This window comes from Terrapene carolina, unplaced genomic scaffold, assembly GCF_002925995.2.
Source record: "Terrapene carolina triunguis isolate 2854851 unplaced genomic scaffold, T_m_triunguis-2.0 Scaffold229, whole genome shotgun sequence".
NCBI lineage: Eukaryota > Metazoa > Chordata > Testudines > Emydidae > Terrapene > Terrapene triunguis.
Genome location: NW_020664580.1, coordinates 789,089 through 802,058, shown reverse-complemented (window position 1 = coordinate 802,058; position 12,970 = coordinate 789,089). Strand labels below are relative to the sequence as shown.

General features: G+C 46.0%; 1 protein-coding gene across 2 annotated transcripts in view; it reads left to right on the top strand.

Moving 5' to 3' along the window:
• Nucleotides 1-12,970, top strand: part of TPPP (tubulin polymerization promoting protein) — a 118,092-nt gene that overhangs the window by 1,792 nt on the left and 103,330 nt on the right. The gene's annotated exons all lie outside the window — the stretch shown is intronic.

Here is a 12,970-nt window from a genome sequence, read left to right as displayed (position 1 = left end):
ATCTTAGTGGGATTTAAAGATTTTTTTTTTCTGTTAAAATGAAAAATTGAGAACAAATGGGGAAGTGTAAAGAATTTTCTTTGTAGGCTGTGTTCTCAGGCTTAAACGATGATTGTTAACAAGAGCACAGATATGAAAAGATTCAATTTTGGTTCTTAACGTTTCAGCAATCGTTGTTTCTTCTTGCCAGTAGCTACATGCCTTTCAAAATTAGTTACAGCTTTTTTTCTCTAATGGTTGTACTGAGCTCTTTTGTGTCTGTTTATGGACCACAGCCATATGACTGCAACCAGTGTATCACTTGTGATGGCCTAAGTGCAATGTCCAGTGTTAAGTATTAAAATAGCATTAGGTTTTATGGAGCCATGCATAGAACAATTCACAGATAATGTAGATCCTCCCCCGCACCCCACTATTATATTTAAGATTATTGTAACTGGAAAAAGGTCTGTATACACTGAAGTTTATGTATGGCAGTTATTTATAATTATATCTTTAATAGATGTTTTAGCCTACAGATTGACTGCGTTGAAAACTGCTATTCTTATTTATGACAGTCTAGCTACACTACATATAGCCAAATGCAGTGTGGCTTTTCCTAAACATTGTTCTGTTAGAGCCCTCAACTTTGTACTAAAACAACAAAGACAAACTAGTGCTCTTAAGGAGGAGAGGCCATTAAGCCTATCTGATTGTTGTGTATCATCTGTTCACAGACTAACAGACTTAATTGTATGTCTAGGTATATACTGACTAAAGGATAATCTGTCTAATGTTTCAGTTTGGGTAACTAGCTGGACTGAAATGTGGGCTTTGAGAGGAAAAACTAAGTGCAATTACCAGGTAAAATAGCAATGCGCCATAGAAATTCAAGCATTCTCTTGCATTACATAGTTTACTTGTTATACAAGTCTGATTTTTCTGCAGTATAAGGATGTGCCAATATTTGCAAACCAATTCTGATTTTCTTTGCCATGGTTCCCATAACAAGAACATCACTTTTTTCAGCATAATGATTGGCTGACTTGTGCATGCATACCTGCTGACCCTATTTAAGGAAGACAGACAATAGTGTTTAGCAAAATATTTTTAATTTTTCCTTTCTCTCTCTGAAAAGACCTTCTCATTCAGTGGATTTCAATGAAATTAAACAAGTGTGTCTCTTTTTTTCACTTGAAATGCCTCTCTTTGTAACTCTCATAAATTATGGCATGTGTGTCATATTTTGGCAGGTCAGAGAAACAATTAAAATTTTGCTTGTCATGAATAGTTCTCACACACTTGTGTTTTAAATGCTTGCTTTAAAAGCCTTCAAAGTGGAGAAAAGATTAATATTAGTTGAGTTGAAGACCTACTATAGTTAAGTGTCTATTACTATTGTTTGTTTTAGAAATCTCATGCGCTCAGACATCTTCTCTGCAATGAAAGTTATCTTTGGCCTCAAATGGGCACAAGGCTGGAGTAGATTGAGTTCAGTGAGTTGAGGAGGAACTTTATCAGATTAAAAATGGAGATCATTGCTGTACATATAGGCAGGAGAGGTTCTTACATGCTTCTACTAGCCAATTAAAATGCTTGTTTAACAGTTTTCACGATGGCGATGGGTATGTGCTAGAATCCAAATGGCTCTGCTCTCTTGTACTCTATTTCTGCTCTGTGTTTGGGTTTTTTTTGCTTTTGGTTTGTCAGCTGCTTTGTCCCTGGAAATGAGATCTGCTGGTTTTCTGGGTTGGGTGTGTGGCTGAATATCGGAATGCACAGGTACTAGCAAGTCTTGCCAGGCTGCAAGGGCCTTTTTCTGCCCACGGGGATTTATCTACAGTACTAGTGATACAGTGTCTCTCAGGCCGATTTTGTCCTGGCCTTGTTTCCTTGGCATGCAGTAATTCATGATATGTTTACTCTCCAGGGACTATACCCTAGGGGTATGCTGGCGTAACCCTATAGGGTAGACACAGCATACAGTGATGGACGGGTTTTCTGTCGGTGTAGGAACACCACTTTTCTGAGCAACAGTAGCTAGGTCGATGGAAGCATTCTTCTATTGACCTTGTTTTGTGTACACTGGGGATTAGGTCAGCAGACCTATGTCACTCAGGGGTGCGGATTTTTCACACACCATGATCAACGTAGTTATGTTGACCTAAATTTAAAATGTAGAGCAGACCTACGTTTGAGTTCATCTGAACAAGTGGAAAATCATCCTCTTTGTGCTTGTGGTACATGTGCATGAGACACACGGAGGAGGGTGGGGCAGTTAAATCTGATTTTACCAAGAAGAGGAGCTGTTTCAGGACTTTAGACCGGGCAGCAGATATACAATTGGATTTTTAAAAGATAAATAAATAAGGGGGAGCCTAAACTGTGCTGCTCTTCTAGGTTTCTTTGCTGTTCCTTCTTTTTCTGCTATTCTTTTTGCACGTATGTGCATGTGTGTGCATGTACATGTCGTTTGTGCGGTCTGGAAGCATTTAAACATGGACTTTATCTGGTGCTGCTGGAATAATGCCAAAGAGCAAGAGTGACAGGCCAGACTTCTTCAAGGTCCATGTAGTTAATGCAGTTGCAGAAGCTTTCCCTGCCTCTACAGTGCTACTGTCCTCCCCAGTGGTTCTCCACTGGGGTCTGGGGCCCCCTGGGGGGCTGTGAGCTGGTTTCAGGGGGTCCTCCAAGCATGACTGGTGTTAGACTCACTAGGGCGGAAAGCCAAAGCCCCACCATGCAGGACTGCAGCCCGGGGCCACGAGCCCCATCACCCGGGGCTGAAGCCAAAGCCTGAGCAACTTAGCTTCGCGGGGCCTCCTGTGGTGTAGGGCCCTGGGCAATTGCCCTGCTTGCTACCCCCTAATGCCCGCCCTGGCTTTTAAATGCAGAAAAACAGTAGTTGTGGCACAGCTGGGCCTTGGAGTTTTTATAGCAAGTTGGGGAGGTGGGGGGGGCTCAGAAAGAAAAACTTTGAGAACCTTGCTCTACTACAGCTCTCACAGAACTAATTGCTGGCAAATATTACTTGTTTCAGTGTACTTCTGTGTCTCAAAGTTTAAATATAGGGGATATCAAACAAAATGAACACGTTAGAGAGATGTTTGAAGAAAACTGACCATACAGTGAAGCCCCTGAAGGTAACAGCCTGTTTCACTGAGGGAAGCACATAGAAACAGCATGCCTATTCCTGATAAGATATTAAAGGCAAATTTAAAGAACAGCATTGAATGGAGTATTTAGCCCAATTAGTGCTTTGAAAGTGCAAGTCCTAACAAACTCTGCTGACAAAGGAATCCCTATATTGGAAGGACCTGGGAGCTTTTGGCTTTGAAGTTAAATGTTAAGGACTCTGTTTATCTTGAAAGGGCTTAAAGGAGCACCAACTAGAGACAATGTCTGCAACAGGTAGCCGTCTGACTTCCCTCAAAAGAAAAGGACTGGAACAGAATCCCTCAGGCAGCCTGTATTAGCGTCTGTCTATACAGGTAACCCAGGTAGGCATAACCATACTAACTTTAATTTAGCTAGCACAGGTAAGGATAGCAGCATACATGCAGTGGCATGGGCTACCAACCAGAGTACATACCCATGGTTGCTGGAGGGCTGTACTTGCACTACTAGCCTGTATTGAAGCCTGTGCTGACACATTTGCATGATGATGTCATCCACACTAGCCTGACTAAAACTGACAGGCTATACTTACCCCTGCTATGATCATGCCTTCACTTGCAGTGCAGACATACCCCCCCCCCCTCAAGTTAAGCAATGTTGGGGTGCACCAGTACTTGAATGGCTGACCTTAAAGAAACTCACAGGTGGTTTCAGAAAGCACTACTGATGATTCAGTGATGTTTTTTCCCCCCCATCTTATTTGGTACTGAACCACAGCCTGCACTGTATGCTGCTAGATGTACTTGCTCTTATGGATTAGAGGTAAAACTGATGAGGCCATTCATTCATAGAGTTTAAATCCAGACGGGACCATTAGATTATATAGTCTGACTTCCTGTATATCACAGGCCAATACATTTCACCCAGTTTTGAGCCCAATAACTTGTGTTTGACTGATGCACAAAGGCATCCAGTCTTGCTCTGAAGAATCCACTGCTTCCCTTGGTAGTTTGTTCCAATGATGAATCACCCTCACTATTAAAAATGTGTGCCTGATTTCTAATTTGAATTTGTCTGGCTCCAGCTTCCAGCCATTGGTTCTTGTTATGCCTTTCTCCACTAGATTAAAGAGCCCTTTATACTTAGTAACTTCTTCCCTTGAAGGTACTTATACACTATGATCAAGTCAGTCACCTCTTGATCTTCTTTTTGATAAACTATACAGATTGAGCTCTTAGTCTCTCACTGTAAGACATTTTCTCTAGCCCTCAAATCATTTTTGTGTCTCTCTTCTGCATCCTGACCAATTTTTCAACAGGTCAATACTGTGGCCATTAAAAATCCCACAGTGCTTATTGTAATAATAGGGCTGTTAACTCCATTTTCCTGACCAAATTCCATTTCTGTTAATTACATTCTGACTGATTTCCTGCTAGATTTTTAGTTGTTCACAATGCTCCATGTGCTAAATAGTTGTATAGAATTGCTGTACGCTTTTGAACAGCTGCTGTGCTTCTCCCCGTTTTAGTGGTGGGTGAAATGATCTCTTATCTACCTCCCTGGAGAGCTGAGTCCTCATTAGGCAATGTTTTGGAAAAGTGCTTTAAGATCCATGGATGAAATGGTGCTATAGAAGTTCAAAATAGTAGTATTCTACAGAAAAGAGGTCATAACATGAGTGGTTTAGGCTGATACAGAAGCTCTCCCAAAGTTAGTGGCTTGACTTAATTTGGCCCAGGATCTTATCTGGAATTAAAGGCTACTGTTGCTGGAACTCTGGAGCTGTTTGTTTAATGAAATACAGGAGACAGTTGAGAAGAGCTACCAGGTTAAAATAGAAAAGAAATACTTGAAATTATCACATATGACTATTTTGTCCAGCCGCTTCCTCACAGCATAGCCAGGAAATGACTAGACTGAACTGTTGTGGCTCCTTTCATACTGTATTTTAACCAAGTGAATTTGGACCCAGTCTTTTCATTGCAAATAGTGGAATATTGTTCATATGTTTCTGTGAAACCTGTGGTGGATCTGTTGGCTTGCTTCCTTCCTATGCTTGGACAATTGCAGAATATTGTGGGCTTGATTCTTTGTTCCACTACAGTCCTTTGGAGCTACTCTGCCAGCGAATGGCAACCCAGCAGATCTGGGAATTGACTCCAATGTAGGAGGAATCCTCAGGTGATGCAGAGCTAGTATGGTGGAGAATAACTCATCATACAATTCACCTGCATACTGACATGTTGATGTTGCCAGGTTGGAGTAAAAATGTTTGTTACAGTGTGATTGTGAGGAATGTTGTGTGTGTATTATATTACTGTACATGCCAGAGGAGTATGTGGCTTATTTACAGTGGGGTGGAGTTTAGCAGTGAATATGTGTGTGTGTTGTGTTAAGGTATGTTAAAGAAGGATATCTTTAACTGGATATATCCTTGCTTTTAAGGGTTTATGTAGGGGTGTGTTCCCCTTTAAGCAATCTGAGAAGGTTTCTGTTTTCTTTGTGGAAATATAATGAAAATTGAACTTACTTTACTTTATGTACATCAGCAATCTTGCAACATTTATAAATTATAAAGGTAGATAGCTTTGATTTTTGTAATAAATCAATAACAACCATTTGGTTCTCAGATCAGAATCAAGTCTTTTTTTTGTTTTGTTTTTATGTAAAGCAGTTCTCTTGAATGGCATGTGTAACTTCATAAAAGTCTGAAATACTGTTTTGTGAACTAAAAGAAGCATTAGGAAAGGTGTGTAATCAGTTTTGTTGTTATTATTACTGTGTATGTGAATTGGTGGCAATGAGCATTTCAACAGTGGTCTTTATGCAGCTCTGTATAGTCTACCCTGCCTTGCCCTGTCCATAGTGCTAGGCACAAGTACACTTTTAGCCACACAGTTCCTCATAAAGCCAATGAAATGAATGAATGTTGCATGACTAAATCTTTTACAATGCTTTGAAAAATTGTGGAAAAGATCTTTAGGCTTCACTCTGCAGTGAACAGTACATGGCCCACATCTCACAGCAATCGTGCCACTTGCTGACCAACTTGAGTGCAGATTTGGGCCCAAATTGAAGAAATTCAGTCCAGAGCAGAGCTCAAAAGGATTGCATTAACTCTGATTCTTATTGATAGCTATAGAGGCACTGCAAGGGAAGCTTGCACTGAATTGCCACAAGCAATTACATCTGAATAAGGAGAAGATTTCATTTCTCCAGCTGCTAATCCCTTTACTCAGTATAAATGTTGACCCAAAAATGAGGAAAAAAGTTCCATCTGTTGAGTTTTGTCCCTGTTGCTTTAATGTGACATAAATAATTACAGACAGAAAATAGAATTCCCTATAAATGCACTTATGGAATATTTTTAAAACAGCAAGATCAAATTTTGTCTATATTTAAGCAAAACAGAGAGAGAGAGAGATGCAGTCAAGAAAAAATAAAAGGGTTTAGTGCTGTATGCTAATGTTGGGGGTTAGAGAGCATCAGGGGTAGCTCTGTTTTTTGCTGCCCCAAGCACGGCAGTTAGGCAGTCTTCAGTGGCATGCCTGCAGGCGGTCCGCAGTCACGCAGATTTGGCGGCGTTTCTGCGGGTGATCTGCCAGTCCCGCGGCTTTGGCGTACCCGCCGCCAAAACCGTGGGACCAGTGGACCTCCCGCAGGCCGCTGAAGGCCCTGCCTGACTGCCGCCCTCACAGCGACCGGCAGGTCGCCCCCCGTGGCTTGCCGCCCCAGGCACGCGCTTTCTGCGCTAGTGCCTGGAGCCGCCCCTGGAGAGCATGACCCCTTTAAAACCTCATCCTGAGGGAGAGGAAGCACTGGTTCTTCCGAGGGGAGGGGAGAGCAGGAGAGTGAGGGCCTACAGTGAACAGGCCTTCATGTAGTGAAGCACTCGAGAACTGGTCTGAAGCCTGGGAGGGACAGAGTGGCCGACCGGGGACACCCCAGGACAGGAGCCAGGAGGAGCACCATGTCAGGGAGGAATCCCCTGAGAAGCACAAACCAGAGCCAGACCCAGTATTACTGTCACCCAGAGCTGTATGGGGCTGTGGGCGTGTGACTTTGCATTGGAAATAAGGAGGGAGGCTGTTGCTCTGGGTTTGCAGAGTGAGGCAGAAGGGGGCACTGGAAGGGTGTGTTGAGGAAAGTTTACTGGCACTGAAGACAACGAGGAGCACCCAAGACTCATTGCCTGACTAGAACTCTGCCCAGGATTCCTGAACTCTGAGTCTAGACGCAGGGCTTGGCCCCGTGGGTCCTCATGTTGGATGTAACCCTGTTCTTCCTCTCTCCCTATCTTCTACCCCTCTTGTTTTTCCCCATTCATCACTCTGTAAATAAATATTTTCCTTCTTTATATATATAATGTGTGTGTGGTTTTTACTGCAGGGTGTTTGGAGCAGATGCCCCTGCCTTGGAAGGGAGTTTTGCTGCATTCCAGGGCATGCCTTTTCTTGTCCAGAGCTGCCCACAGAACAGACTCCATCTTGGACACGAGGGCCCTATTGTTACATCTGGTGGCCCATATGGGGACTTCAACTGGAAAGTCTCTGGAGCTCGAGATGTGCTTCCCCACCCTTGGTGTAGCACTCTGTCCCCCATTAGTGGTGGCTAGGCCTGCTAGAGCTGAATGAGCCTGCTACAGACTTGGCTAATAGAGGAATGTCTTTTAGCTCATGCATTAAGATCAAGAGGTCCCAGGTTTGATCCCTGCTGCTGATGACCCTATATGGGTATGTGCAGTACACAGATGCACGCAGGGACATCATGCACCCTGAGCACTACTTTGCGGAGCAAAGAGACACCTGAGTGATTCTCTTAGTTAGAAAAGCAAAGAGAGGCGATTACTAGATCCCTATGCCAAGGGATGCGAATCTCAGAAACCAAAGAGGTGCTGTTGGTGGGGTTTCTGGAAGAGATGGAACCCAGTGAAATTGAGGAGAGCCTAGATGCAGTGGGAATACTGGAGATAGTGAAGATCCACAGCTGTATTTACATCTATGTAGTGAAGGGCCTGGTATCTCTATATACTCACTCCAAGGAAGTATCTGGACAAGGCTCCCAAAGAGGTGCAAGTGGGAGTTACCCCCTAGAAAATCCTGGGACCAGAACCACCCTTTCTTGGTATGCCTGCATCACTTGAGGTAGATTCATTACAGAGGAGTTAATCTCAGCATTGGGAGGTGCTCTGGCCCTTGCAGCACCCAAAGTGTTAGAGTGGGCTAACGAGCTGGAGAATGCCCTCAAAGATGCATTGAAGCCAGAGTATGAAAATGCACCGTACAAGCGGTTACGTTCTTTCTCAGGGGTGTCACCCATGCCTTTGGGGAAGGATGATTATAAGACCTGGAGGGATTTTGCAGTACCCCTTGTCCAAGAGTGGGAATGCTCGGATGCTCAGAAGCAGAAATGGGTGCTCAAGAGTCTGCATGGACCTACCATCCAAATCATCCAAACCCTGAAAGACTCCCAACTGGCTGCAACGGTGCAAGACTATTTAGCCACTCTTGAGAGCATCTACAGCAACACTGGCAGCGATGAAGATCTGTATTATCATTTCCACCACCCCTATCAGGAGCCCCGTGAATGTCTGTCAGGTTTCATCAAAAGACTAGAGGACTTGCTGCAGCAGGTAGTGATTCCACTGGGTTGGACCAGATCCTTCTGGGCACCCAACAAGATGGGATGATGATGTGGCAACTGTGGCTGTGGAAGCAGGCTCAAAACCCTCCCCTGTTCCATGATCTTATTTGAGAAGACCTGAAGAGGAGGGGTGACCATTGTGGGTGGACCCAGTGGTGCAGCTGAAGAAGACAGGGAGTTACGCTGCTAGGGCTTGAAGAAAGGGAAGAGGCCCCATCAGTGGTGGTGGCTCTGAGTGAATTGACCTGAGAAGTGGCCATGGTGAAGACTCCGGGACATACCCTGCCACCTGCAAGAGGGGAAAGTAGCAGTAGGGGGCTGCCAAGGGAGGACCATCGAAGCGGTTATATCCACAAGAAGATTTCTGTTACAACTGAGAGAGAGTTGGGCACTATGCCTCGGACTACCAGAATGAGACAGACCATGCAGCTGTATCCCAACAACTGTAGTGAACTGTTGGGGAGCTTCAGGGAAACGCTGAAAGTTCAAAGCTCCCCAGGAAAAACCACAGACGGGGTACCTGAATGGGCTGATAGGACTCCAGGCTGTAGAGTTCATCCATATAGAAGGATGATTGTGTGAGGCATTGTTGGACAGCGGATGGCAGATCATGATACTTTATGACTCTTGCTACCAAGAATACCTGCGGTATTTATTGTTGCACTTCCTGTCCGGCCCAACAGTCTGGGAAATGGTTGTGACTTCTGCCCTTATCAGGGATATATCCTTTTGAAGGTCCAATTTCTGAAGGACAACACAGGGCAACCCAGAAAATAGAGATGTTGGTGCTGGTCTGCTCAGATCCGGAATGAAGAGTGTGTGCACCCTGGATCCTAAGGACAAATATAAACCTGTTCCAGAGATTGGTGTGGAAGTTCCATGAGATGGTGGGAAACAACTACCTGCAGGAGCTGCCAATGAATACTTTATGAAAAACTGCATATTGGAGAGTGAGGGGGCCCCCATCCCAAGAGGAGACTGAGGCTAAACCGTTGGGGAGGGATAGTTTCCAGTTGGATTCCTCTCTTCCTGCTGAGTGGAAGGACTGCCTGTGTGAGAAGTTACTGTAAAGGAAGGCTGTTTTCGCTATGCACGAGTGGAATGTAAGTTGTGCTCAAGATGTGGAGCACCATGTCCAAATGTAGGACAGCTGGCCTTTACAAGAGGGGTCAAGATGATTATCCCCCGCTGCCATCGAAGATGTGAGGTGGCACCTGCAGATTGCTGTAGGGCAAAAGAAAAGTGGCAAGGTGCGCATGTGCACTGATTATCGCACTCTGAATTGGTGGACACTCTGCAACCAGTACATAATACCTGGGTCAGTGATACCTGGATAGCCTGAAAGGCAGTTGCTGGTTCTCTATCCTTGATCTCTGCAGTGGATACTATCAAGTATCCATGGCACAGAAGGACTGGGAGAAGATAGCTTTCATCTGCTCCTTGGGATTTTACCAATTTAATCACGTGCCTTGGGGGGTGTCCAGGGCTCCGGCCTCATTTTAACAATTCATGGTGTGGATGGTAGGGGACATGCACCTGTTAGAGTGTCTGGTGTACCTGAATGACACTGTGGTATTTAGGCACAGTTTAGGAGAACATGAGGCTTGGCCATGTAAAGTCCTGGAGCTTTTGGAAGAGACTGGCATCAACTTATCCCTGGACAAGTGCATCATCTGCCAGATGTTTGTAAGGCATGTGGGACACACAGCATCTACAGACGATGTGGTCGTGGACCTGGAGAAGGTGAAGGCGTTAACCACTGGCCAAGGCCCATGACCTTCAAGGAATGTCATTTCTGGGGTTCTGTGGCAATTACCGCAGGTTGCTAAAGAATTTTCCCCACATCGTGCATGCATCCAGTCACAGAGCTCACCAAGGGATAGGAAGGGGAACCCACACCAGGATCAGTACTTTGTGAGTGCACCTTTCAGAAAGTGGTGGACTGCTGAGAGCGAAGAAGTTTTCTGGAAAATCATCTGACAACTCACTCAAGCCCCTGTCGTGGTGTACGCTGATCCCACCCAGCCACATGAGTTTCATATTGATGCATGCCACACTAGGTTAGAAGCTGTCCTTTATCAAAAACACGAGGGCAAATCTCAGCCAGTAGCTGTTGTAAGTCGAGGCCTCACAGCCCCTGAGAGGAACGACACTGCTCATCAAGTGGAGTTCCTGGCATTAAAGTGGACTGTGAGAGGTTCCATGACTATCTCTATGGGGCTGAGTTTATTATAAAGACTGATGATAACCCTTTGATGTATGTCAAGAAAACAGCAAAATTATCTGTCGCAGGGCGCCTGTGGTTAGCAGTGCACTCTGCCTATGATTTCACCATGCATTATTGGTCCAGGCAACAAACATGGATGCAGATGCCTTGTCTCATCGGCCTTAAACTGAGGACTTATTACTCGATGCTTGGATGGATGTGGGGATTCCTGATTTGAGAGCATTATGCCAGCGGGTATCTGATGTGGAGGATAAATCCACAGCTAATGAAGAATGAGCGATTGACTGTCTGTGGTACCACCGGAAGCCACACCCACAGTCTACTCAAGTTTTACTAGACTACAGGACCCTCTGCTGCCCAGACTGAGGGATGAACAGATGGAGCATGCTCAGTGAGCCGATTCACAGATGAAGGATCCCCTTTATGTGTTGGAAGGGGGAAAGGACCTCAAAGCTAAGTGGGTGAGTCACCCAAAGGGAGGTCTTTTTGCTAAAGGGATGGATCCACCTATTGGTTTGGGACAGGAGACTTTTTAATGAGGGCAGAAGCATACCCAGCGACATCACCCAAAGCAGTTGGTGCTATCACAGAAGTACTGGTGAGAGGTGTTGGAGCCCTGCCACAGTCGAATTGGGTACCTGGGAGTAGAGGCATTGAAGGCCCTGGTTAAGGTGAGATTCTGTTGGCCCGGGATAGGGGGGGTGACATTGCCCATCATGTTCACACCTGCACCAGTTGTATCTGACAAAAGACTGCCTAAGCAGGCAGCTCCTCTTGTCAACATCACAAGTTTGGCACCCAAGAAGCTTGTCATTATGGATTTTCTGTCTAGCACCTGACCCCTGGGGTACTGCTAATATCTTTGATGGTGACTGACCATTAAACTTGTTACGCCCAGGCTTACCCCACCAAAGATCAGAAAGCGTCCATGGTTTCCAAGGTCCTGTGTGAGAAGGTCTTCGTTCACTTCGGGCTGCATGCGAGACTAGACTCAGGCCAGGGACAGGATTTTGGGAGCTGGTTAATAAAAGAACCGTGCAAGATCATGGGGATCAAAAAGTAGTATGCCACCCCTTACCATCTGCAAGAGGATCTGCTGCCAGAACGAGTGAACCGCACATTGTTCAACATGCTGGGAACCCTGTAGCCTCAGCAGAAGAAATACTGGAATAGGCATGTGGAGCACTTGGTACATGCCTATAACTGCACTTGGCATGATGCAACTGGGTACGTACCATACGTGCTGATGTTTGGTTGAGAAGCCCGATTGCCAGTTGATCTGAGTGTCTCTTCACAAGGGGCACTACTGGAAACATATTTGGGGTATGAGACTTGCCTGAGTGATCAACTGAAGGAGGCATATCAGATAGCGACACAAGCCTCGAGTCATCAGAATCAACAGAACAAAGCCCACTAGGACTGGTGAGTGAGGTAACAGGCATAGGCGCCAACTTCTCCTGGCGCCGGTGGGTGCTCGATTTCCCCCCCCCCCGGCCCACCCCCGACTCCACCACTGCCCCGCAGCCATTCCAACCCCTTCCCCAAAGTTTCCGCCCCCTCCCTGCCCCTATTGAACTCCTTCCCCAAATCCCCGCCCCAGCCCCGCTTCTTCCCCGCTGCCTCCCCTGAGTACGCCGCGTTTCCGCTCCTCCCCACTCCCTCCCAGAGCTTGTTTCGCGGCGGCAAGCCCTCAGAGGAGAAGTGGGGACGTGGCGTGCTCGGGGAGGAGGCGGAGGTGAGGCCGGAGGGGGTGGGGGGAGGTGGGGGAGGGCGGGGAGCTTGGCTGCCGGTGTGTGCAGAGCACCCACCAATTTTTCCCTATGGGTGCTCCAGCCCCGGAGCGCCCACGGGATCGGCGCCTATGGTAACAGGAGCTCCAGATTGGTGATTGAGTTTTGGCCTGGAATCAGGGAAAACACAAAATTGCTGGCTGATGGGAGTCACACCCATATGTTATACAGGAGAAACTTGGGGACCTACCAGTAGATTATATACGCTCAGAGG